The following is a 27,713-nucleotide window of genomic DNA, read 5'->3' on the forward strand; positions in this document are numbered from 1 at the left end:
CCTTTATAACTTAATGCTGACCTGAACACATCAACAGCAGTACAATTCCAACACCACATACTGTATCCATGTACAACTCACATGTCTCTAGTATGTTCATCCTAGAATAACACCCCCTCATTCTCATTACAAGAACATGAGATGCATTCAGGGACACGAACATGACATAAATAATGCGGTTTTATAATGCGTACTATATGCGTGAATAAACAGGAGGATAAAGAAAAACATGAAGTGGAAAACATCAAGTATTAATTTGGATGTACGATTTGCTGGAACGTATGCTGGAAAATACACTTTAACCTTAAATTATATGTCTTTGAACCTGAGCCCTCATTGCTCATTATAACATGATATAAATTATGATTAAAAAGTTCTGCGACTTTTACATCATTCAATCGCACTAGCACATTTACCTACTGATGACGTAGCATTAGGAGAAACTGGGGGTTCAGTATCTTCAGTTTATGCTCATTTATTGACTTGACTTTTGAGGCTCATTTGCGATATATAAATAAACTTGACTTGACGACTCCTATAGAGCCATTACACACGATAGTCCACACATTTTAGATCTTCCAGAATCTGCACCTATTCCAGCTATTCCAAAACTGTGTTTTAATTTACTCCACCCATGGTCCACCTACTCTGCTTTGATTGGTCACACTCCTAAGCGCTCTCGAGGACTTTGGGACTACTACCGAATCTCACTTTGTAATTTTGTCAGTATAAGAGTTGATAATAAGTTAATCTCTCCTCTTCAACGTGAGCAAGTAAGGTTCGTAAGGCATCAGACTTTATCAACAGTTTTACCAGCTTCACCCACCTTCACAAAACAGTCCTATATTTTTCTCTTGCTGGCCAGGAATCTGCCACTCCAACCACGTCTGCCTGATGTGTACCTTTTTAGGCAACTTAGCGTTCTTGAACAGCAGAGCAGTGGGGGGCAGGCCTACAGCTTGTACCTGGGCACGCCCATATAAGGTGTTGGAAAAAACTCTCTGAAACCAAGCATTCAGGACTATCCCTCTCAGGGCTCATTTGCAAATGTGCAAACCTCATTATCTGAGACTTTAGCATTGTTTAACGCAAGGATACAACATCCAACAATATTTATAGATCAGAAAAGTGGAAAAATGCATAATAGCTCCCCTTTAAACATGAGCCTGTGACGCATACTCCTCACTGTTGCCCCCTGCAGAGTGTAGAAAGGACTAGATGAAATTAGACTAAATGGTTTACATTGTTATGATAATGTTTGGGAAGTCAAATGAAAAGCCATGGCAGGACGAATGTGGCCCGCGGGCCACATATTGTGATCCCCTGCCTCAGATCAACACATATGCCAGTCTTCTTGTTGATTATTCTAATTGTAATTATTTTGTTAAAAAACCCAAGGTTCTCCACTGGACTTCAATTTAATTTGGTTTGCATTTATCATGACGTGTTACATTTGCTAAATTGTGACAGAAACAATTTGACAGGCTACAGATAACTTGTTTATGTCAGACCCACTTTATACTTACCGCAGTGATTTGACATGAACCGGACAGGAAAAATGCACATGCGGCACTGTTTGCATAAATCTGCCATTTCATTCAAGGCGGAGCAGAAAAAGCGAGAAAAAGAGGTGGGGGAATTATAGGACTCAGATGTGTGTGATTGGCAGTTCCCTTGGCTCCCAGGGTTACAGAGTTCAGAGAAAAGCCGATTATTCTTCTCCCTCAGGTCAAGCCTTCATAAATAAACAAGGGGACCGCCTGAGGCACGGTGTTTTAGTATGATTAGCATATCATACAAGCTATTGACAAGACACTTATCATATTACAGCACAGCGGTCCGCAGAGAACACAGAGGTTACATGTACAGGGCAGCTGAGCATACATTTCTGTTCATTTGAAAGGTCCTGAGGGAGAGAATACCGGTAAATCATATCAGCACGTGGCGATGCCAGTGCAGGCGTTTGATTCCAAGCCCACGACGGATGTTAACCGGGACCTTTCGTAAACCACAGAGGATTTGAAATGGCTTTTTGTCTTGTTTATTACAAAAGCAATATCCCTTGGATTCGGTTCTTGACATTATCTAGAAATACATAACGATCGTTTCTTCTTAATTCACCTATCAGTGCCAGCTCTTTGACATTAAATCAGATATAAGTGAATTCATCTGAATGCAGGTTGAATTTTAAGATTGACCTCATTGCTGAAAGTGTGGCTTCCTCCAAGGTTGGTCCACTGAACAGTGAAATGGAATAAAATTAAGAGGAAAGGACTCAGGTTCAACGCAGACACTACACAGTGGATGATGAAATGCGTCAAAAGTCAAAATTCTTCTCCATGCTGTGTCTTATAACTGCTTCATGGAGCTGAAGTCGTCCCGATTCTCAGACACGCTACTAAGATTTCAATTTAGGCAAACTTTTTCCCCATGGCAACAGAAGCTAAAGTCACTACACCCCACAATTATCATCGAGCCACTCTGACCAGGAAGAAAAAGCAAATGACATCCACACCTAAGCCCTCCTTAAGCCAGGGGAGCCAAGGCACAGAAGAGCTTCACTGATCCCCACCTTTCAGTCAAGCATGGCCTCTTTGGTAACCCACACATTGGAGATGGCTGGTAGACTGGTTTAAGCTGTTTATTACACCCCTGAGAGGCGGACCTGCAGGGATGACCACATGAGTGAAAATACAGTAGCGCAGATGAGTTTGGAGTTCAAGAACTGGATTTTTGGGTGGATATTTTCTCAGTTCTTACCAGGGTCTCAGTGTGGTACGCCAAGGCTGGAATTGGAGGCCATGTGACATCTATAATCAGGGAGGCGGAGATCCTAAAGAAAAGAGAAGTGTGTCACTGATCAACTATGGTTCTTTTGCACCAAATAGCATACACCGTTCCTATTACCAAGCACCTCATTGCAACACCTTCTAGATTGTGAACATGTACAGATTTGTGTGAAAGTGCAAGCCTCTCATTTCCTCATTTGATGCCACTCACTAAGCCCCCCTTTTCACCCGCCACCGTATTTCCCCCTCCTGTCCATGCAAATTAGAACTTCACACGTAGCGACAATCTGCCGGGTGCGCTGTGATTTTACACGACCAATTAAGGCCCACTTGGCAGTTGTGTGAACAGTTTCATTAGAGGAGATAATATTGCAAAGTGAAATGATAAGCAATCATTATGATTAATGCAGAGACATTACAATGCCCGTTAATGAGGTGTAAATGATCTCATTATTTTTGAGAGAGTACAGATTAGATTAAAGCGGAGTGGACAGCGCTTCTCTGTGTTCAGACAAGTTAGTGTTAATTAGGCCCAATCTCCAGGAGCAAATGAGCCGCAACCCTTTGGTAAACAATTAGGCTTCCATAGCCGCAGGCTAGATGGCCAAGGATAGGCAACCGACGAGATAGATGACTGCAGAGAAGGATGTTGGGGGAGTCTTAAAATCTGAATCCGTGTCATTGTTGCAAATTTTCTCATCAGGAGTTAAACATATGATATGGGTGATAATCTTCATAATTATCAAGCAAATCATACTGTTAAAAAACTGAGGGTTAGTATATGCAGTAGTATTATTCAGAAATCTGTCTGAGCAATGCATTTTCATAAAATATCATAATATCCTCATTTCAAAATAAATTAATAGCCTAAAAAATAACATAAAAACAAAAATATTTGCATCGTCTACTACCAAATGCCCCTTGCTGTCTAGAACTGACGAAATACTTGGAAGAAAATCCCTACCAGGTACTACGTATGTGTTACTGTAAATATAATTGCACATCTTTCTACGGGCTCCTACAGTCTTTACGTGTCGTAGGTGTTTATTCTCGTATCTCATTTCAAGACACTGAGAACTAACATCAGCAGGAAATGTTTGGCTGCGACAACATTGATTTTACCATCCTCTTCCTTTGTCTGTGAAGGTATGTGCAGATGATTAAAGAAAAGGGGATGCTGTAATCCGTCTGCCATAGAAGTTATGCTCTATAAGCATGAGGCTCTTATCAGTGATTGATAACGCTTAACTCAAATACATATAGAAGCATTAGGACTGTCAATATTTTGCTGGCAACTGAAGGTGACCCCTGGTTCCTCTGTTTGCTGTATGTGCACAGAGGGCTTTGATGGCAAATTTATAAGGGTGGTTATGCGGGGAGGCTATTATGGATTTGCTATCTTGGCCTCAAGTGTTTGCAGCTGATTATGTGATTAAATCAATAATAATTTCTGTTTGGACTCCTTTGCTCCTCTGCTTCCTCTTCCTTTTCCTGTGTACTTGAGCAGAACACCGGGTGGCAACTGCACAAGAAAAAATGCACTCTATAGACATGCACCAAAATATGACCACAATTTCTTTACATTGAAGAATGTATTCTTTTAGAAACAAATGCTAAAAAAAAATTGCATCCAACATTGGTACAGTGTTCCCTCATGTTCATTGCGGGGGAACTGTATTTTTGTACAATTATTGTAGATGTTTTAAGGCTGCAAAATCCCATACATTTTCCTCTGAACATTTTCTCACATTTCTATTTTGTTTACACTCACAAAGTTCACAATTCATTGTAAATTTAACGATAAACCTACAAAGTTGGACGCAATAAATTATAAAGTGTTACGTATTTCACTCTTTTGACTGCCCCTCGTACTGGCGCCATTCAGTTGTAGCATTTTTGTTTCCTTGTTAAAACATATTGCTGCTGTTGTATTATTTTTGAACCGAAGATTAATTTACTGTAATGCCCCCCTACAGCCGCGTAACTGCTTTCCTTCAGCATGTCTTGTTGCTAGAAACAGGAAACAGGTACGCAGACGAGACAACATCTTTATTAGTATACAAAACTGTCCATATACTAATAGGAGTAGTAAATACAATAACAGACACATCCATCCATTTTCCATGCCGCTTATCCTCACTGGGGTCGTGGGGTATGCTGGAGCCTATCCCAGCTGACTTTGTCAGAGGCAGGCTACACTTTTGACTGGTCGCCAGCCAATTACAGGGCACATATAGACGTAAATTATTTACGGAATGTTAACTGTGTAATAATCAAGAGGGCAAATCACAAAAAAGCCATAAAAATTGATCCATATTGATGATGCATCCACCTTAATTTTTAAAAAGCATGGGTATCGACATTGATATTGGTGATATTGGTCGGATCGATACCAAATCTAGCGGTATCGCACACCACGCATGTTTCCCTAATACAATATTTCTCAAATAGTGGGGAGGGCCCCCTGGCCTGGGGTAGTGAACTGTAAGAGGTAGGGAGGGCTTTCAATATTAGCGCGGACCTGCCAGCAATTATGAATTTGTCGAACTCGCTTGTATCTTTTGCTGCTCTTCATTTTGTTGCATGTTGCTGGTTTCAGTTCAGTTGGTTAGTCCAGGTAAATAAATAAATAATATAATTTTCTTAATAGTGTTTTCTAATCGGGAAAGGGTGGATAATGGAAAAAAAAAATTCTGTCCCCCAGTGGGGGCATGACAGAAAATAATTGACAAGCACTGCCTTAATACTTGATTTGATGCCCATGTATGCCAGCCGCTGCACATGTTCGCTTCTCTGGTTCTACCAGGTTGGCTGTTATGTCTAGACTGCAGGAAATGCAACATTACATTTGTTTACAACCAACAGGAACTAGAACCAGAAGCTGTTACGAGATTAAAGGGTGCTACCCAGAGAGAAAATGTGTGTGGCTCAACCCCCTGGCTTCATCAACAATCAGGCCAATAAAGGCGAGGAAAAATGGAGAGACAAAAAGACTGGACTGCAATCCTTATCTGTTAGTAGAACATTGTACCTCAACCATCAGCAGAAGAGGTTGTCTGTTGTTTTTGCATTTCAGTATGTTACTATATAAAACGCACATTTACTTTGTCTGTGGCTGTGTGTATGTGTGTCTTTGTGTGTGGCTACGTTAACTCAGAATCCCTCAGCAGCCTCTTAAATCTATACCCAATAAAAATCAACGCACGCTTGAAAAACAAAACCAAGGGAAACATCTGTAAAACATTGATTTTGCAGATTGCAAAGCAGCTGCATGGCTAATGAGAAAAGAAATCATTTTTGATTAATTAACCCAAAAATTGGAGAATCTAAGCTGCCGCAAGGGAGATGACAAGTACTGCAGGCCTGATCGCATCGGAAGAGGACACGCTGTAGAGCTGCTGCCTGCCAGCTCGCTCGAGCAAGAAAGGAGAGGCGGTGGAAATGCTGCTGGAGGAAACATGGCTCCTATTATGGAGATCAAACACAGGGGTTAAATATTTTCCACTTAGTGACAGAAGCCTGTTGACCCATGGAATGTTGATTTGCTATCACCACGGGCAACACTAAAGATTACAATCTTTAAATTGTAATGTGTTTGTCTACTGCCGTAACAGCAGCCCGGTTAGTGTGAAGGGTTCAACACCTTGACTACATTAAAAGGTAATGATATTGCAATAAAAATATTCAGTTTAATATTGTGATAACAGCTTCAAAATGCAATGGCATGCACATGTAACTACAGCATATTGTTACTTTGTGTCATTCAAAGAGTCCTTAAGATCGTTATGTAGCATTGGAGAAGCACCGGTGGACAATGGTCTCTGAATTCATATGCAAACACAAAGGTTATGTTCTTGCTGGTGTTCCACTGTATTAAGTATATTTTATTTAATCCATAAACCTCAGTCATTAACCTCAAATCTGTATATGAAAACTGTTTTTATGTGGAGTTGAAAATGGCAGATGAAAACTTGGATTAGGGTCATAACATCTTGCAGCCTGCCAAGGCCCACATAAGAATACACAAGTGCACACACGTACTCACTCCACAGAATTAGCTCAAGTGCACTCACATAGCTGTCTTTTCGAGGCCACTAAGTGCTTGTTTTTTGTGTGTGTGTTTTTTTTTTCTTCTTCATGCAGCAAAGCCCAGAATTGAATCATGACATTTAAGCATTAGAAATCTGTAGGAAATGTCGACTTATTCTCGAAATACCCGTGGCATTGCATCTTAACTGTTCTCTGGTGGATAAAACCTCATGCATCTGATGGCTAAACAGCAGGTTATTGTTTAGTAAAGCGGAATTACCACTGATTTACTGCCATCAACCTGTTTCCCAGAACGTAATGTCACTCTGTCACACCATCATTAATCTGCTGGGACTGATCAATAACAAAGAGGAAAACAATACCTACTTTATCCCAGTATTATCATCAACTACCAAACAAGGGGGTGTCCAAATCTTCCCAGCTAGGCAACATACTGAAAAATGAAAGAATGCAAGCACAACTTTGGTAGTTTGTATACATATGCTAAAAAGTTAAAAACTACAAAACCTAAAAAGAAAAAGCTGCATCCCAGATTTCCCCATCCTAATTGTTCAAAAAATTTAAACTTTTGTTTTTATTATATTAAGACTTCAAAAGACTTCAGGTGAGTTTCAGCTAAAATGAAAGGAAAGGTAAACAACACTGTGATGAGACCAGCGATGTTGTTAGGAAGCAGAACTGGAGGTAGCAGAGATGAGGATGCTTGAGGAGGTTCTTATTGGGAGTGACCAGGATGGATAGGATCAGGAATGGATACATCAGAGGAACATGTCAGAGAGGCCAGACTGAGATGGTTGAGACATGTCCAGAGGAGAGAATATATTGGTAGAAGGATGCTGCCAGGTAGGAGGCATAGAGGAAGACCAAAGAGGAACTTCATGGATGTAGTGAAGGAGGACATGAGGGTAATTGGTGTGAGAAAGACAGATGCAAAAGACGCAAAAGGGTTGATTTGCTGTGGCGACATGGAAAAGCCGAAAGAGAAAGAAGAAGATTTTTGTAAAATCACTGCAGATTTTTCAATTTTTGCTGCGATTTAATTAATTTATTTTTTACTTTTCTAGTTAAATTCTATTTACGAGCCAGTAACAAAAACAGCCAAGGTCCGCACTTTGGACACCCCTGCTCAAGAATGTTAAAGTTGTGGCAATATACCCTGTATAAGATACTGTATATGATACTTAAATAGTCAGTGATTGACTTAGCAATAAACCTATTGCAAAGTGGAGTTTTGGAAACATCCTAAGAAATGCGAAAATGCCACCAGAGTGTTGTAGCGCCACTGTGGTACGTTGCATTCTTCTTTACACTGACCAACTGGTGTTTTCTTCCAAAAGCATTCACTCAACACAAACACATAAAGTCTGCTGACAAATACTCTGCGCTCTTGCCTCCCTCATAAACTGTTACCTTTCACAGGAACTGCCCGTGATCTACACACAAAGATATTAAACATCATAAATCAGCTTCATAAAGGATGCCTGGGAGATTCAGTGTCTTTTTGAAAAATAAAAGAGCAGAGAGTAACCTAAATCCTTGTGATTAATGTGCTTCTGAACCCTCACATAGCCATGGTAACCGGGGCAGTTTGCCATGCCATTTAGAGGATTCAGGCACTGACATAAACATAGTACTTAAGCCCAACGCCTTCCTTTTTACAGCTTAAACCGGAGGAAAAAACAATATTAAAACTAAATAAACTAAAAAGCAAATGTACGTAAAACCAATGTACGTAACAAATGTACGAAAGTAAGACAGCTTAACTTTCCAATGCAATCAGGAAGCCTAAAATGAAATTATTTGGGTAATACCTCATATTTTTAAACACAAACTTGTATAATTATATCATGGAGAAAACACATTTAAACACAATAACTAAATAAATACATTTATTCATTCAATTTAAACACAAAATCAAAGATGCATTATGTGGTGGTCATAAACTCAATGAGCCAAAAATAATGCATGCTTTCTGGAAAATGTGAGGATATTTATATGCACACTATAAAGACCTTTTTTTTTAGAAGTACATAAAGCAAAAGTGAGAATAGAATTATAGAGTCGAAAGCAAAACAAAATGAGTAAAGAGGAACTCACCCACTGTGCAGAACTGCTGTTATGTTTGTTGTTCCTCGACTGAGTCAGCTACCTGATGTTTGCTGCCTCAAACTGATTTTGTCAATAACACTGCTGAGAAACAGATGATAAATATAGACTTAGTGCAGAAGTTTACCAGCGGGAGGGAGGGGGAGTGAAGGAAATCAAGATGTAAAGTTAAAATATGATTTAAAAAATCACCTTGGTTAGCATGGGGAGTGACAGCACTTTTTTGTATTGATTTGTAAATCACACATCCAGAGATCCACTGTACACTTGATAAAAAAGTGTTTTAAGCATGTCTGATTAACTCATTTAATACCAAAAACATTGTTATGTATTTTTATTAACCCAAACAGCCTATCCCAACAACATATGTATATGTGTTTTTGATTTACATGTATTTTTGATCTCCAAAAAAAGGACATGACATAACTCTCCACTAATGGTTTATCGTTGTCAGCGTACGTGCTGTACGTATTACTTCATGCACTGGATTATAAAGATTATATATAATCATTATAATGATTTTTAAGAAAATTAAAGGCATTTAAGTGCACCTTATAGGGTGTAAAATACAGTCAGCAAATTATACATATTTTTGTCTAAATTAAGTCTAAAAATATGAATAATTACTAAAATAAAAATGTAAGGCATTAAAAAAGTATGTCATAGTATTATACACTAGTCATTAGGTGTCACTAATTTTACTCTAATGTTTGGTGAAGCGCACACAACAGGCACAATAATCCCAAATAAAACGCTATCGTTGCGGTCGTAACCCATTGCAAGTTGAAACTCCGACCTGAACACGCAACAACACTTTTTGGCCGTCACTCACAAGTTTACTCCATTGTATAAAATGAGTGTAAAGGTGACTATAGTGTTGTTAGTTCATGTCTGGAGGGCTGAAATGCTTTTTTTTTTTAATTGAAGGTTGTAAGCAGGTTTTCTATGCTTTATCTATGAAAATAAGGAATCCTACTTCCCAAAAAATTCACTTATCACAGTCAGGCCTGGCACCAATTAATCACGATGAGTGAGGGATTACTATATTTAGATGCATTTGAATTGTTTTCTGCATTTGGGCTTCGTGGAACAAATTAATGGGATTTACATTATTTCTTATGGGAAAAATTAATTTTGTTAGTGTATATGTGTGTGTGTGTGTGTGTGTGTGTGCGTGTGTGTGTGCGCGCGCCCCGCCTCTCGCCCAAAATTCAGTTTGTATAGCTTTCAATTTTCCCATGATCCTTAATAAAATCAGCAGTCCAAAATGAATGAACGATTTAGAAACAATAACAGTAAAAGTGTGACCATCATTCATACGTTCAATATAGTTAATATTTACAGCACCAAATAAGAAGGTTCCAATGGAGCAGCTAGAAATTCAATCAAGTGCCTCGCTTAGACAAACTCTATTACAACAAAGTTTTACAAAGAACGCGGCTCACTAAATTCAATGGCAATCATTTAATTTAGACATCAAAATAGACCGCACACACACTTGAGTTGATTAGCAAGCGCTCCTGTGTGCTGAGTGTGTGTCACGTTTTAGCGGAAAATTACAGCTTTTTCAACAATTCCTCGGTTGGAATCCCATTCTAAAGTGGATTTTATCTGAAAATCACAATTATTGTGTTCATTCTCTGTTTTAATGGGCACTCCCACTGGGCTGAAGGAGACTCTTGTCTATTCATAAATATATAACTGCCGGGGAATCATTAACTTTTTGTTAGCGGTACAAATGATGGCTTATTGACAACATTCCACAAACTCTTTTGTTTTTATGGCATACACATCCATGATCACTGAAAACAACATCATCTAAACCTTTTTTCACTGTGGCCTCTTTTGTGTTTGAGCTCAGTGGAAAGCTTTTTGGTGATATATCTAACATGAGATAAATGGAGGCTGAATTTACGGGAAGACAGACGAGGTTTACGAGGAATACGAAAAACAGAAAAACCCCAGATGCCACATTGAATGGTACGAGCGGGTGCAGAGCCTTTTAGACTCAAGTCAGTGTTTGCAGAAAGTGATACAGTACATCACTTCTGTGTCAATTTGAGCGTAAAAGACAAAAACACAGAAGGGATGAGGTGAAATATGTCAGATATTTATGAGCGGAGAAACAGGAATGTCTGACAGTTTGCACAGATGGTGGCCATCCTTGGTCAACATTCACATAAAAAAAACAAAATGAGCATCTCTCTCGGTGTCAAGTGATTCCGCTGCCTAAGAACGCAGATGCAAATAAAGGGACAAATGTAAAAGTAGGCAGAAGTTGTAAAGGAGCAAAAAGCAGAGTTTCTATTCACCGCTAGTCCAATCCTTTCTGCCTTGTTGAACTTTATTAAATTCTGTCGTTTCTCTCCTTCCTGTCTGGCTCCTTTTGTCAGCTTCTTCTCATGCGTGACGCACATTTTTTTCTTTTTCTTTCAAAGAGGTGTGGTAGTGGCCACTCAAGCTGAAAGAATGTGTTGGTAATAATCATACAACAGCGAACCAATAAGAATCCTGCTGAGTACCACGGTGGGAAATCTCAAGGGAGTGTTATGTAGTTGTCGGAAATGTGTCTATATGTTTAAATATGTAAAGATGACGCTTAGCTCTGGTCTAAAAGAGTGAACAATGTGCTGCAGATTCATCGATTCACAGATTTGAAAAACACTATTGAGAAAATGATCATATCTATTAATTTATATGTACTGTACATACTGAACCAGCAGCAACTTTTTCTATAGATGTTAATGTCAGAGTGAATGGTGTACATATATATGTGTCCTGCAATTAAGTGACAACCAAGCCTCGTGCCTCTCACCCGCAATCAGCTGGGATAGGCTACACCTCACAATGTAGGTATGACTGTATTAAACATGTACAAAACATAACATTAAGAATGCTGACAGTTTAGTATGATATACAGTAATTCCTCGTTTCAGCGAAGTAGGTTTCCATCATAATAAATGGAATATTTTCATATTTAGACTATTGAAAACCAGTTTACAATGTTCTAAATATGTGTTTAAACATTATTAGCGCCCTCTGGAGATGAAATAACACCCGAAATGTCACCTTTATAGCGCTCAACTAAAGCAGAGTAAACAAACACTTCTTGACGTATTGTCGATTTGGTTCAGTATATTTTTAATCAAAATAGTAGTCATGCCAAATGTTGTGTTGCTGCTGGATGTTCACGGTATCTGAGCGATACTGTGAGTGTATTTTCCAAAAGATTAAGGTTTGACACAACAATGGACATAGCAGATGCAGAGGAGAGACAGATGTACGCCCTTCCTGCCCAGTTATTTTCTTTTCAGTGATCATTCCACTGATGACTGCTTCAAAGGAACACCTTTTAAAAAAAACATTTGGTTTGAAAGAACGGGATAAATGCATCTTGAAAAAGGATGCTAATCTGCCAGTAGACAGAAAAAAAAACCCTGAAGAAGGTTGGCACAAGGGAGGAAGTCATGTCTTGTCATTTGCACTTACCATTTTGTGTTAAAGGTGACCAATCTTCATCTCCATATCTTAAGTCTGAAGTCCATGTGCTGCAAATTCTCTATTTTATCTCCAAATGTTTCTTCCTCCTCGAAAACTATCGACACTTCGCTCAAATTTTCACCGCTATGTTTGTTTACCTGAGTGACCCTGAAAGCATCACTTCTGGAAATGAGGCTGAACTGCAAGAGTCATTTTATAATGTCATTATTTTTATTTACTGTTGCTTTGCTGAAAAACTTGGAACATAATTACAAACAATATACCTTATAACATATTTAAGCAAATTTGATAAATCAGATCAGGGACCCTTTAATGCCTTAAAGTTGTGTTTTAGTCATTTTTATGCTTCATTTGGGCAGAAAATATGTCATTGGTACAACTTTTTTCTTTTACTAATAGGCCATATTCAACCAGAAAACAGCATTATGTGTTAATTAATATATTTTTGATTTGATGTGGCAAGGGATGAAATACTGCTGAATACTGGTAGATGCATGGAAAGTTATATTTGTTCTGTTCTTGGATTTTTCAAAATAGCCATATCCGAGGAAAAGAATGTTTTGTCATCTATTTGATTTTATTTTTGTCCACTCTGGCCTTAAAGAAGCATGTCTGCAATCAGCCATTCATCACAGCGGCTCCAAAGCCGGCCTAATGGATATGAAAGTGCGATCAATTGGCCAGGAAAGGGAGATTAGAGAGGGATGAGTCACCATATTCCTCCTTCTTGACAACCATGGCATGCCTTGCAGCCTCTCTGGAAAGGTCGCTGATTGATGCCTATCTTTCAGCAGTTCAGCTTTAATCGGACATTCCCTGTGGTTTATTATCATATCCGCAAAAAGCTAAACAAGGCTTCAGTCTCGTGCTCCCTGTTTCCCACCTGTGGAGCGAGTGAGGAGAGATACGATATTTGTGAGCGCATATTTATCTGTTGATCACTTTGTGAAGAATAAAGTGGAAAGAAGATGAAGGGTAAGAAAAGGCATCTCTGCAAACATACGTGTGAAGTGGCATTGTGAGATGAAGAGGCAGCCTCTGTCTGTTTGTGCAATCCAAACAAACAAACAGAGGGTCAAGACAGAGTGCCTTCACTGACCTTTGTTCAAAGAAGCCATCTAATCTGTTTTCACTTTACTTAATTAGAGAGATTTTTAACAGTACTAATGGAAAACAGCTTGCAGGTGATAATTGGGGAAAATAAATTGGACGCTTGAACTCTATTAATGATGTATTCATCGTCACAACTTTGAGGTTATAAAATACACAATATATAATATGGATAGTAGGTTCAAGTGTTAAGGGCTCTGCATAAACATTTCCCTGTCTGGCGGGTGATGCTCCCTTACTCAAGGTTACAGTGTACACAGACAGTGATTAACCAATGATTTACAGGATCCACACAGTCATCATGCATGCCATTGAGGTGGTGAATATTTCCTCTTATTGTTATAAAAATAACAGTAAGAAATAACAGTAAAAAAAAAAACATATATTATTTTCGGAATTTTTATTACTAAAAAAATATTTATCACTCATGAGTCAAAATTATACAGATAACACATATATATATAACACATATAACCGCTGATGACTGATCTAAAGCCACTGAAGTTTCTGCTGGACAAAGTAATTATATCAGACAACACTACATAAACTGTGTAGTGAGAAAGTTGATACAAAAAGGCAGAAAATAGCAGTTTTAGCAAAAAAAAAAAAAAAAAAAAAAAGAATATCAGCTCTCTGTCTGCAGCTTTGTCACTAAGTTGCATATTTGCAGCACTGAGCGAAAACCCTTCACTGGTATTAGTATTAGTATTAGTATTAGTATTAGTATTAGTATTAGTATTAGTATTAGTATTAGTATTAGTATTAGTATTAGTATTAGTATTAGTATTACTGCTCTTCATAACACAGACCAATGTAATGTATGAAAACTGAAACTGAAAACAATAGGTTGGACCTTAAAGACTTAAGAGTTGGTGGTTGGTTGATGGGGTAGAATCCAGTGTGAGTTGAGGTGTGCATAGTCCATAAATGTGAATAACGGGTCCCTACTGTCTCCCAGAGTTTACTTTTTTACACAGGCAATTTAAGCCGGGACATGTTTGCAGAGAATCGCTTGTGTGGCTTTGTTTTTGTTTTTCAAAATATGTGTGCCTTTATATTGTCCTAATTGCAAAAAGAAGCCCAAATAAACACGATTCTCCTCCTGCATGACGCCCTGAACCAAGTAGCCGATGAACCCAACTCCAGGTTATGCCCCTTGAACAACATTAAAGCCCCTCTTGTAAGGCCGGTGTGTGGTCTGCCTCTGCAGGAAACAAATTAGCTTTCTTGACCTTGGCCCATGTCCGCCTTCCACCCTTCACCCCCTCCTTCCCCCTGTCCTTCATCCGGCCACTTCAAGGGTCAGTTGAATGACAAGTCACCTCTGTTCTCCTCCACAGTGGCGATGTATTCAAATGAGAGCTAATACAGGCCTCATGTGCTTTGTGGGAATTAAACTTTATGAGATCTGCTTAGATTTGACGTCAACTGGAAGTGGTTAGAATGAATACCAGTCATATAATTGTCTTTCTTATAACGTACGGGAAAAAAGAGAGCAATTGTGGGAACTGAAAGTACAGCAAGTGGGAAGAGATGTTTATCATTTTTGAAGTAAACAAGCACGGTGAAATTGACTATGAAGAACTGAAAAAAGAGCGATAAAATAAATAGGGATTGAAAAGTGGATGTGTTTTCCTCACAATAATGGATTTTGATTACAGAAAGAATGCTATTTTGGTTGTCAGAGCGGCCTCTCTTGGAGTCCAACATTTGTGACATTTGACTCTTATGGTTTACAGAATTCTTCCAATATTGGTTTGTAAATCTAATTCTCAATGTTAAACTAAAATGGTTTGTGCTAGGGAGGGAAGAAGCAGCACTTTATTAATAGCCACTGATCTCTGAGGGCTTCTTCATCTTGTGGCCAGCTTCCTTAACGTATACATCATAATGTGATCCATAGAGCATCAATAACACTGCTAAGGGTCTTTATGTCTTTGTGTTGACTCACAGCACTTATTGATTCCAAAGTGAAGAAATCACATCTTTACCACATGAGCCTGTCACTCCTCATAGTTAAAATAAAAATGTCATCCCAAAAATCCCCCCCAATTATAACAACAATAACACCGAACAGGATTGTTGAGACAACATGAGTTAAAAACATGTTTCTGTGTGGTGGAGTACCACAAACACGTGCTTGGGGGACTTGTTTCCTCTAAACCATAAACTCCATATTGGGGATTATTTATTTTGCAGTATGATTCAGCTGCTGTTCTGGGAATGGTTGACAAAACATACATACAGTAGAATGACTCAGGGGCATGGCTTTGGCAGTGTCCCAAATTGACCATATCCTTATGACTAAACGCTAGCTTAAGCCTGGGCAATTTCCTCTTCTCTGCTTGCAGGCAACCGTGTAAAAATGGTCATTGTGTGTTCAACAAATCCAGCTTTCTGACAGCTAAGGCTATGGGATATATTTTTTTTTTGCATCCAGACTGCAAACAACAATTGTGTATGTACATTTTCTTTTCAAGAATATTATATTATATTATAATCCCCATTCTGCTGTATACAAGTGAGACCTGGGCAGGAAGCATTCAGTTGCTGTAGACACCAGCCGTTATGAAGAAAGTCTACAACGGCGTGCCATCAGGAAAAGAACCAGCTCCTTTCTTCTACCAGGGACTACAACGAAGCCAGTCTGCCAAAGGACTTGCAAATTGAGGGTTGGCCTTGTGAGTCACCTCGAGTTCACAAATAGGAAAACAAATCCTACGAGCCTCAAGTGATACATGATGATGATGATATATAGTACGTATGTGTGTGTTTGTGTGTAGTCTATTAACTACTGACAACATGACTCTATTTAGTACGTTATTGTAGGACATATAGACGCCATAGTATAAGAACTGCAATGTTTCTTCTCTCACAGTTGACCTACTTAATTTTAACTGAAATATCTGTAATATTGTAATCTGAAATGTCAAGAATTATTTGAGCAAATAGCAGTGTTGAATCTTCCTGTCGTTTAGGTTCTAGTCCGTGGTAAAAGTGTTGAATTTATGCCGTTTTTTTTCATAAGATTTTCTTTGTGATTGATTGTCAGATTTGTGATTTGTCATTTTGTGATTCAGAAAATAAAATGATGATTTGCTTTTTTTCAATTTGGCTGTGTATTTAAGTACTTACTGCATAATAATAAATAAAAGTAAATAAAGTATCTACCTACCCACCCACCTACCTACCTTAAACAGTTACTTATGACACTAAATCCATAATATCATTGAAATTAATTGTTGGTTTCAAACCAGTGTATGTGTCTGCATGTGTGAGTGAGTGTGTGTGTGTGTGTGTGTGTGTGTAAGGTCACAGGGCTAAGCAGACTCCAAAGTCCAGACTATAGGAAGTGAAAGTGCGATTGCAGCCACAACACCGTTCTTATATATGTGGTTTTCTGCACTATAGTGGAATTGCTCTTCTCGTTTTTCTCATGACAATACATGAGGTCAATAAAAAAAAAACAGAAAAAGTTCAGTATTAGACAAAAAAGAAAGAATCTACTACTTTGGTTGTGGTAATTTGCAGCAGACGTCACCAATTGGCGGACGGCTGTACAACTTGCATGCAGTTGAATTTCACTGCTGATAAATACTGACAAGAACAGACCGGTAGATGGCAATGGCTTATGACCTCAATACATTTAACTAGAGCTCAGGTAGAGGTGGGACTCAAGATGCAAGCCAAAGTGGCCAAGCGCTATGCAGAGGTGTTGAAGCTGATATATTAATAATTGTTATTTTTAATATTAATATGGTTCTTTGTATAAAAATGTTTTAAAAATTTATTGTAGCTGAAACATTAGCTGAAATTAGCTGAAACTTTAGGATGCCTTGTTCAGGGATTTATACATCTAAGAAATTAGTTCATTTGAGTTCAGTGTGGAAAAAAACAATGATATAAATAGAATACTACAAAATGTATTTTGTTTTAATTATTTTATGTGACAATGTGGGATCATAATACATGTGTTTGTCATGATGTTATGTACCTTTTAGACATTTTTCTTTTAAATTGTGGACCACTACTGATAGAGCATTCCATCAACTACATATTTAGAACATTGGATATGCTTGTATTGACAAATTTTGAATGTAAAAATTGCAAAACTTTGAGGTTGAGATTGCGAAGATATCTTTTTTTTGAATTATTGAACCTCTCAATTTTACAATTTTGTTTATAAAAATAACTGTAACATGATTTTAGGCACTTGTATATTCTCTTCATTGCAGCCAAAGGAAAAGAGATAACTGAAAAAATACTAAAATAAAGGGATGCTCGCTATTAAAAGAAAGCGTCAAAACAGCCTCACCCTGAAATAGTTATACACTGAAATATTTCCTTGGCTATTCAATTTTAATTAGTTTTGGGAAGACGTGCTTTTATCCACACAAACACACACCCACATGCATAACCATTCTAAATTACAACAGATACAAATAAAACATAAAATGAATAGAATAAAAGGAATAAAAAGGTGTTACACAATACAAAAACATGTCTAATACACGTTATCAAAAAGCAATGAGACAAAACCATTGTCCCGTTTCATTTCGGGAACAAACCATTACAATTTTGATTGCATTTCCTTGGGGTAAAGATAGTAATTAATTTGGCTCAGGGGATCACACATACAATGGTGGCACGGGACGTACTAGCGCATCCCAAATTGTTAAAATGGGACTTTTGCCTTGAAATGAAATAGTTTTATAGCATGGCAAATTTAGTAAAATATATTGTGGGACACAAAAATGGCAAGTAAGTAAACGTGCACCCAGGTTCAGATTGCAAGCACCATTTTATACATATTTCTTGAACAGTTTAGATAAATATAATTGATGTTAGAGTTAGTTGTTAGTTGATTTGCTTAGCAAAATGTAAAAATAAAACAGATACATGTGAATATGAAACCAACAAGTAAAATGTAATAATACCGCTTTAGTTTTATGTGCGCGTGTTGTTGTGGTTATCCAGCCTCCCCCTCTTCATCCCTGCCCACCTCCCATTGTTATTCACCTTGTTTATTGGCTGGAGCAGCTGTGGCATACTGGACATCATCTGAAACTACAAACGACAGGATGCAATAAGCTGGAGAATAGCAGCAATCTGAGGGAAGTTCTCCATTCACCAACGCTCCCTAACTCTCTGTCTTCTTATCCTGTGAAGAAAATAAAAAAATCAATACGGGCTCACAGGGCTTGATAAAAGTGCAGCGCAGAGAGAGCTGCAATTCTGGATATAGTAAATTAAAGCAATCAAAAATTTTCCAGTCGCCTACAAAAACTAACAAGGCTGTCTCCCCAACTGTCCATCATCCTCCAGCAACTTTTGCATTACTCCAAAACATTTGAATTTGTATAGTTTCCAAGTGCAAAATGGTTGGTATTACATGGTAAAATGCAACCGAGCCAACTCACTACCCCAACAAATTGCAGATATTAGGTAGCAAGGATATGCTGCTGCATCTATAGCACGACTTAGCCGCTCGGGGATTAGTGACGTTCATCAGTGTACATACGGGAATAAGTTATTTTTGTTAGCAAACAATTAAAATACTTACTGTCACTGCCTGTTTATCTTTCATTTTTATGCCCCTATGAATTAGGGCTGTCAAAAATAACATGTTAATGTCAGTAACTAATACTTACTCATTGACAACAAGTTTTACGGATAATGCATTCCTGAAATAAGTCGAATAAGATAAATTGATACAAACGAGAGTCAAATGTTCACACTCAACTAAGTCTCCTACAAACTCCAGCAAACTCGTGTTGATGCACAATGATGCACAACCGTACAAGATGCACTTGTAGCTAACTAGCTACTGCATGTTATCAGACTGATACTGGAGCGTTGCAGGAAAGATGGCGGCTTTCTGTGACGTGAGTACTGTCCCACTTGTGCACTAAAAGTACTTTTTTTTGTTTGTATGCATCATAAATCCGTTCGGAATTCCCACTTGACATTACAAGAACGCTACCATACTTCTTCCGTTTGTTCCGTTTGTTGTGGTGTGTACTGTATATTCTTGATGAAGGTGTTCACCTATTGCGTGCCGAAGCTCACATACACTAATTTAATTACAGTAATGCTGGCAGCAGCTGACCCACTCAGCTAACACTCCCTATACCAGCCCCACACAGGGCCTCTTGGCACCTAGTCCACCTCGGGGATTATTTGGATTGGCAGTTCCAGTCCAGAGTCGTGGTGTGTGAGCCTGAGCCACACACTGACAAGTGCATATGGTGGCTGTGCTGTGATGGAGGGAAACATTTTCATGCAATTTGAACAAAGGTATATACCCGTCAATTATGGAAACAGATACATTATTTATTCCATTATTTAATAGTGTGTCTCTTGGCTGCATGGCTTCCAGTAGTGTATATGCATTTTACATGTTTTTGTCCAATTAGATGTCAGCTTCTATGTGTTGCCATGTTAGTCTACAGTATTCTGCCCAAGGCCTTCAGAATTTGTAGTGCTGGCCCATGTCACATATAGACAATTGGCAATGGGGCTGTTTCTTTAACCAATCAGACTTGAGATTTGCCTCACAAGGCAAGCTAGCTGGCCCACATCAACATTGTTCCGTCCTGTGATCCATCCTGGGTTGATCAGAGTAAAACTGTTCAACAAGCAAAGTTATGCCCACAATATCTCTAGTGAGTTTATACATTTTATATAGAAGGTTTTTATATTTTTGTCATGTTATTAGATTAATATTAATTATAATATTCTCCAGGTGATATTGTGTTTGGAGTTGTCTGAACCCTTTTGTGGTTGATGACAGCCTATTATTAGTTAAAAAATGTGGTTTCTATGCTGTAACTGTTAAAATATTAGATTTATCATTAAGGAATCTTACATGGCAAAAATTCACTTAAAACGGTTGGTTGATTTCTGAACACAATTGCTAATAAGGATATACTACACTTTATACACGATATTGAAATTGCATGTGCAAGAATAAAGAAATAGATGTGATGTTCGGATGTCCATGAATGCACCTCGGTACAGACATGTTTGTGAGATGGAGATACATATATGGCGTTGGAACTGTCGTGTGTTCTGGACTTGTGGAGGACAGGAAGTGATGATGGGGGTTTTAGTTTGAAGTAGATCACGGCCAGTGCTATTATTATGGTAATTATTGTGATGCTTATTATGTTATTATTATTGTACCTGATATTTCAAACCTGCAATAAAAGCCTGTTGTTCTGGCAATCAAGTCTGATGCTTGTATGCCTCACCAAACATTACAGTAACATTACCAACACCTACTGACCAGTGAAGAATATAATATAGCGTCACCTTTTTGAACACATCCTCTGAAGGCCTTATATTTGCATTTTACTTCACTTAGGCAGGCCTTGGTGCAATTCCTGTGCTGCCCAGCGCATGATAGCAGCAAAATGATGAAAAGCACAAACACAACCAACCAATGTGTGTCAAGGATCGGCTTAAAAGAAACACCACCTGGGTTAACCCGTGTAGCCTAATAGCCTGTTGACCCGAGTAAGACATTAGACAGCCTTCAGACACTTTGATTCAATTGTAACCTGGGCCATGTGTTCTAAAGAATATCGGTGCCCAATTAATTTGAAAAATACATTTTGAAAATAAATATAATTAACAATGCTGAATTCAATATTTTTGAGTGTTAATCTCTTTATAAAGCAAAAGGCCAAACAAATGGGCAAGAGCCAATCCAATTGGAAAACAGTTGGCTGTCTCGTGTTTAAAACCTTAAGAAAAGATTACAGATGGGCCATTGCGTGCATATTCAGAACGCATTGACTTAAAAGCATCACTCTGGAACTATCTGCCTAAGTGTTTCTGTCAGAGTTACACAGCGGCCAATTAATTGTGGGTCTTTACAATATGGTGCAGTGCTGTTGAGGGAATCAGCTATAAACCCCCTAAAGCCAAGCAACAGTGCAGGCAAGCAACCTTTAACTAAACACAAGTGTGAAGATTAGGATTACTCTGCTTAAAGCAGAGAAAAGCAGCGTGCCAAGTGGCAACATTGAATAAAAATATAAACACGGTCAAGAGTTAAATTATGTTATTGCTGAATTTAAAAAAGAATCTTGAAAATTTGCATCATACCCAGCAGACTTTTACACTGCACACAGTCGCCTCTAAAGTGTAGCAAATCCTTCTCACACATGATCGATGAGTGTGTTGCCATGTAAACAGACACATGCACACTACCCCTACACACACACAGTGAGCTTGATTTTGAAAGGGTCTTTAATCACACCTAAGCTATTGACTGATCAATGACAGATATGAGGAACAACCGAGGAATGCTAACAGGACTACACTGCCTTTTATCAGTTTCTTTATTTTGGCCCATTTTTATCACCGATTATATTTCACTCAGTGTTAACAGGCCGAAAGCCCCACAGAGGTATTAATTAAAATCTAAATACTAAATATTGATTGATACGTTATCAGGGCATAGCAGTTGGTCCACAGGCTATTGATCCAGCCTGTGATTTATTATCATATTTAAGAAAAATCATTTTGTGTGATTATACGGCGCAATGGATTTTTAGCGAGAGGTGTAATTCTCTCTCTTTTTTGAATTGCGCTTGTTATGTGTGGGGTGTAGCTGATTTCTCAATTTCATTTAAAGATCACTGATATCCTTGGTGTTGCTCCGCTTTGAGCCCCCTTTCAACGATGCCTGGCCTGTGAGGGAGGAGTGAAGCATTTGCAAGATACCATTCTTGTCACTGGGAATAATGGGCGTTGGGATTACCTCTTTAATCACAACAAAGATTAACAGATGGCATGAGAACAGTTATTAGGAAACATCTTGCACACATCAAATCAATAAGACGATTTGTAATCAGGGTGTTGGTGCAAGCGGAGCCAAGGCCGCTCCAAGTGAAAGATACTGGCAATCAGAGGCTACTATGTCCCAATTACCTCTCCACAAAATAGGTGTTCTTCCTCCTCTACTAGCTGGTGCTGCTCCAATACACACAGCGGGTCAACATGAGGCAAATACAGCAAAATATTTCATGGGTAACCTGTGTTGTGTATCGAGATACAATTTCAATTTTGGGGGTTTTACAGTCATGGATATTGGAATGGTCTTGAAAATGAGATTCCAAATATCTTCTTGAGTCTATTGACCATTACAGGAATAGGAAGAAGCTGTTCTATGCAGTACACCTCCCAGCACATACAGCCACTTGGAACTTTCTTTGGTGCCATTTGGGTTTTTGACTTGAGAAAGACTATTTCATTCAACAATACGTCAAGAATTATGTCTTCAATAAAGGTAAAAATAATCTTAAATGTTCATTTGTTTCATTCATTATTTATATAGAAATATACGCATTTCAAAGTGTTTTCTACATGTCAGACTGCAGTTGTAAAACTATATAAATGTGTTTTGGCTTGACATTATTTCTTATGGGAAAAATATATTTGGTTAACATCCATTTCGGTTACAGTTGGACTTCTGGAACAAATTAACGACACTAACCAAGGTTCCACTGTATTACAACAAATTCCCATATATGCAGACACATACCGTGACTGTATGTGTGTAACTTATAATAATAGATTTTATTTGTATATACGTACTTTTCATTGGGCTTGGTGACGGGAGCCAGTGCAGCGATTTTAGGGTGGGGGCAATGTGTTGATATTTCCTGATTTTCGGCAGCACTATGGCTGTGGGTCCAACCAAAATCCAAGGTTGCTGACTCTGGAGGAGACGATGAGGACCTGGCCGTTGAAGGTTAACTTGCAGTACGGAGAAGGCATCCTCACACCTGAGATGCATAAGTCTTCTGTTTCCAGAATTGTGTTGATTTGCTCAAAAGGTTATGCAACAAAATATTAAAGTGTTTCCTACAGGACTGTAATGTATTTGTGTTTGTGGTGGTGGGGTGGTGGGGATAGATTTAATTTGGCTGTGCTGCGTGCTTGCAGAGGTTTTCTGCACACCTCCACACCTTGCCTTTCATGGCATGTCTGGATCTTGGCTGCTGGGGCTGCGTATTTGATTACCAAGTGAACGGTGGGTAGCACCAAATGTATTCTGTGGCAGTCCTAATGTATTTGTGGATAAATAAATGTATGGGAAGCACTGGTATTATCAATTTCAGGTTGATTTTATTGATTCTGTTGGACCACAATTTAAACACAATGGCCGGGTTTCATTCACAAATTTGCAGTAGCAATTTTATCTTTTTGTCGGTTAAAAGTTATTGAAGTAAACATTGTGACTTTCCTTTCGTTATTAATAGGATACCAACATTTTTGTCCATATCTATGCTAGACCAAGACCATAGCACTTACCAAATATAAAGCCTCACCCTGTTTGCATTGTTTACATATATCAAGACCAAAATCTAACTAATGCAATGGAAAACTGTGTACCCAAAAAGGGTGCTTACACAATTCTTGCCCACACTGTTACACAGACACATTAATGAAAGCAAATATGCAGTAGGAGCGACACACCGAACAGTCGCCACTATCTTAGATATCCATAACCTTCTGTCAAGATGCAGTGTATATAGAATCTATACAGATAATGTATGCCCTACATCTTCACACGTACAGAAACAGAGCTCTCCACTGTCAGTGAGTCAGTGAGCTATGCACTTACCAGGATTAAGGAAGGCAAACAGTGCCAAAAACAATGACAGTATAAAGTAACTGATGCTGTTTAAAAATGCAAAGGCCTCTATTGAACAGACTGCGTGGCACACATATCACAGGGCTACAGATCCTAGCAGTCCACCGCTCTCAAGAACATGCATTTGGTGGCAAGCTAAGCTACAGTGTAAACCTGATACTGAACTGTTTTATCTGTGTTTTTGGTAATATGTGTAATAAAACACATCCAGAGACATTCACCCAATCACATATTTTGGAGTACACCCAAGTAGATATCCCTCCCATCAAACACACACAGGGACACGCACAGTCACTTGTCTAGTGGCTAATATCTTTCCAAGGTCAAACCCAACAAGGAATTCCAATGAGATTAAGTGTCATCAGTGCGGCTTTAGCCCTTTTCTGCTCTTTGTTCTTGGAAATGGCATTAAAGTCACAGATGACCTCGGCCTTGATGCCGTAAAACACTTTCCTTTCTTATGAGGGTCAACTTGATATGTGATGTATTTGATACAGAGCAAAAGATTAAATAGTCAAAAGAATTAAGAGCGTACTTCCTCTTAAGTTGTCAAACATGTTGACTATGAATTAAGCATATCCAGAACTGTTACTTTGAAGGAAATATACAGTTTGCAAATATGCTAACTTTAAAAGAATAGAGTGTAGTGTTGAAAATGAAATCATAACCATACTTGAATATTTAGACATACAGTAGAACCAATGGAACCTCAGTCATGTCAAAATCTCTGCATTCTCCGGTTAACATTAAAATATGGCTCTTATCATGTTATAATTTTTTACATCAATACCGCTGTCGGCAACCCACAGCTCTTCAGCCTTCTTGTTTTGGCTCCCACACCGAGCTCAGCAATTTTTTTTTAATAACACCGAAGAGGAGGAAATTTGAAAAAGAGGGTGAAATATCCGACTCACGGCAAGTCCGTAACGCTCCTGTGAGTTGTCACTGATTTGAACTTGCCAGACACTGTCACCTAATGTCAAGATCATTACAGAATTTGAGATTTCAGTGGAGCTCATCACCTTATTGCAAAGTACTAGGCTTGTCAATGTGTCTGGCAGAATTTGGCACACTGCTTTTCACACTAAATTTGACACTCTGGTCTTCGGTGGCACCAATGAGCATTTTGTCATCTCCTCTCAAGTGCCAACTCAATGTCCAATTACGCTGCAGCTTCTAATTTAATTACAGTAGCAGAAGAAATAGGTTGATTCAATTCATTTCAATTAACTTTGATTGGACCAGTCAGATCAAATCTTGCTCATCTCAAGGTGGGAGTTGCCTGTCAAGTTTTATTTCCACTGAGATTTTTAACAATTCCAATTTCTACTATTCACAGAGGCGACAGTAAGAGATTATGAAGCTCATATCCTGATCTTTTACTCTGAAATAAAAGTCATCTTAAAGCCGCACCACCTTCCACATATAAACTGTCTCACAAAAGTGAGTACATCCTCAAGTTATTACAGTATATCTTCCCAAGGACAACAATACTGATGAAATGAAACTTTGGCATACATTAGAGTAGTTTGTGTACAGTTTGTGTAGCAGTATACATTTTCAATCCACTGACAATAACTTAAAATACAACCACTGTTGTCTAAATAACGGTCAAGTTAATTGCAAGTTAGTGTAGTTGTGGCTTGCCGACAGTCAAGAACAATGGTGATGGTGACATCATGGTTTGGGGCTTTGTGAGTGCTGCTGACACCGGGAAATTGATGTTTATTGAGGGAAACCTGAACACCAAAATGTACGGAGTGCCTTGCAAAAAACACTGTAGGTGAAGTACTGAAGTACTCTATATCTCCAGACCTAAACCCGATGGAAAACACGAAGGGCATCTTCAAATGAAATGCGGAGGAGCACAAACATCCTTCTTAAAATCACATTTGATTGAATAAAACTACAGATTAATGTCTTAATCTTCACTCTTTCATGGTGGTTTAACAATATACTGTATTAATTCATCAATTATGATGTTTTGTGGTTAAATACAAAAATATGCCTATTTTTGCAAAAGGTATGTATGTTTGCCGAAACAAAGAACTTCCAAGCATAAAAATGTGATACTCAGTATTCCACACTGGTCACTATGTGTCAGTAATGTTACTGCAATGGTCGGTGAGACATCACTTCCTGTCCATACATCTGGCACACATTTATGGCCTTTATTTATGTCTTAAATTACTTATTTTTACTGTTTACGTCTACCATAAAGGGTAGAACTCACGAGCTGGGCCAATGAGCTAGGAATAATGCATTATGGGAAGAAATTAAAATAGCTGCTGTTTTTTAAGTTGTATGGGTACTTGTATGTTTCTTAGCTACATTTTGAGTGTTAAGTTGCTGTGTGACGATCTTGCCCTTCGATCTTGACTATTATATTGAATAATGACTTGCTGGGATTTTCAATGGGTTGCTAAACTTGTTGTGAATTTTCTCATAGCTCATGATTGGCTCCTGTCAAATAAAGAGCTACAGCTTGCATATATACAAATCTGTAAGTAAACACTAGTGCAGTTTATGGTAATTTCTACATCTGAATTTATTAGAATTAGGTTTAGCAAAAATAATATACAAAGTAAAACAACCAACAAGTTATAATCAAATAAATCAAATTATCAAGATAAAATATTTCATTGTGTAGTGAATCTCGTAAATTAACTTTTGCCCAGCAGAATTAATTGGGTTCATTCAGATTTGCCATAGGACAAAAAAAAAAAAAAAAAAAAAAAACATCCAGGACAGAAATGACTCCAAAGACCTCACTATAAAAGTTAAGAGACTTTCATACTTATTTACTGTATATACTATCATTTTGCAGTTAAACCACAGCTTTGTATTACATATTAACATTGTATCTTGTGGAGTACTCCTTCCCCTGCCCTTGGATTGATATTGCCACATTATAGCTATAGGATAACATATCTGAATAATTGACTGCATCTTAAACTATTCCATTACATAATTATTCATCTTATGATATGATGGAGTTCAATTATAATATTCCAGAAGACTCTGCTCTCTGATTGGTGCAGGTTGACTCAGCATTATGTCACAAGCTGCCATAGGCTGCTGCACCAACCCTTGTGTGTGTGTGCGTCCCGGCTGGTACTAGTTGCGCAAAGATACCTCATACGCACACACCGAGACGTCAAACTTTCATGGCAACTACCTTAGCGTCCTTGTACAAGCTGGCAAACATTTTAAAAATAATTCATCATTTACCTTTTCTGTCATCTTCACGGTCCCGCTGTCACAAGTCTGCGTGTACGTCCACAGTGGATGAGAGACGACGCGCACTGCAGACGCCAAAGTTCGAAATTAAGTAAGCCGGTGCAGATAGAGGCTCAAAGTAAACCTTTATTGCTTGGATCTCTACGCTTCCAAAGAGTGTGAAAATGGGTAAAAATGTTTGTTTGGGTGATTACACGATCTTCCTCTCTCTCTCTCTCTCTCTCCCTCCCTTTCTCTCTCGTTCCTCT

General features: G+C 38.3%; 1 long non-coding RNA gene across 2 annotated transcripts; it reads right to left on the reverse strand.

Annotated features, from left to right (window-relative positions):
* Positions 1–509: 509 nt before the first annotated feature.
* Positions 510–27,607, reverse strand: LOC131105069 (uncharacterized). 2 transcript variants are annotated; one of them, XR_009119870.1, is made up of 3 exons: positions 27,457–27,607; positions 2,761–2,833; positions 510–2,665 (listed from the first exon to the last, which is right to left on the reverse strand). It is a non-coding gene; the product is annotated as an uncharacterized LOC131105069 (long non-coding RNA). The 2 variants fall into 2 exon arrangements; XR_009119871.1 differs by lacking the exon at positions 27,457–27,607 and adding an exon at positions 8,937–9,022.
* Between the last annotated feature and the right edge of the window lie 106 nt (positions 27,608–27,713).

This window comes from Doryrhamphus excisus, chromosome 17 (genome assembly GCF_030265055.1).
Source record: "Doryrhamphus excisus isolate RoL2022-K1 chromosome 17, RoL_Dexc_1.0, whole genome shotgun sequence".
Taxonomy (NCBI): Eukaryota; Metazoa; Chordata; class Actinopteri; order Syngnathiformes; family Syngnathidae; genus Doryrhamphus; species Doryrhamphus excisus.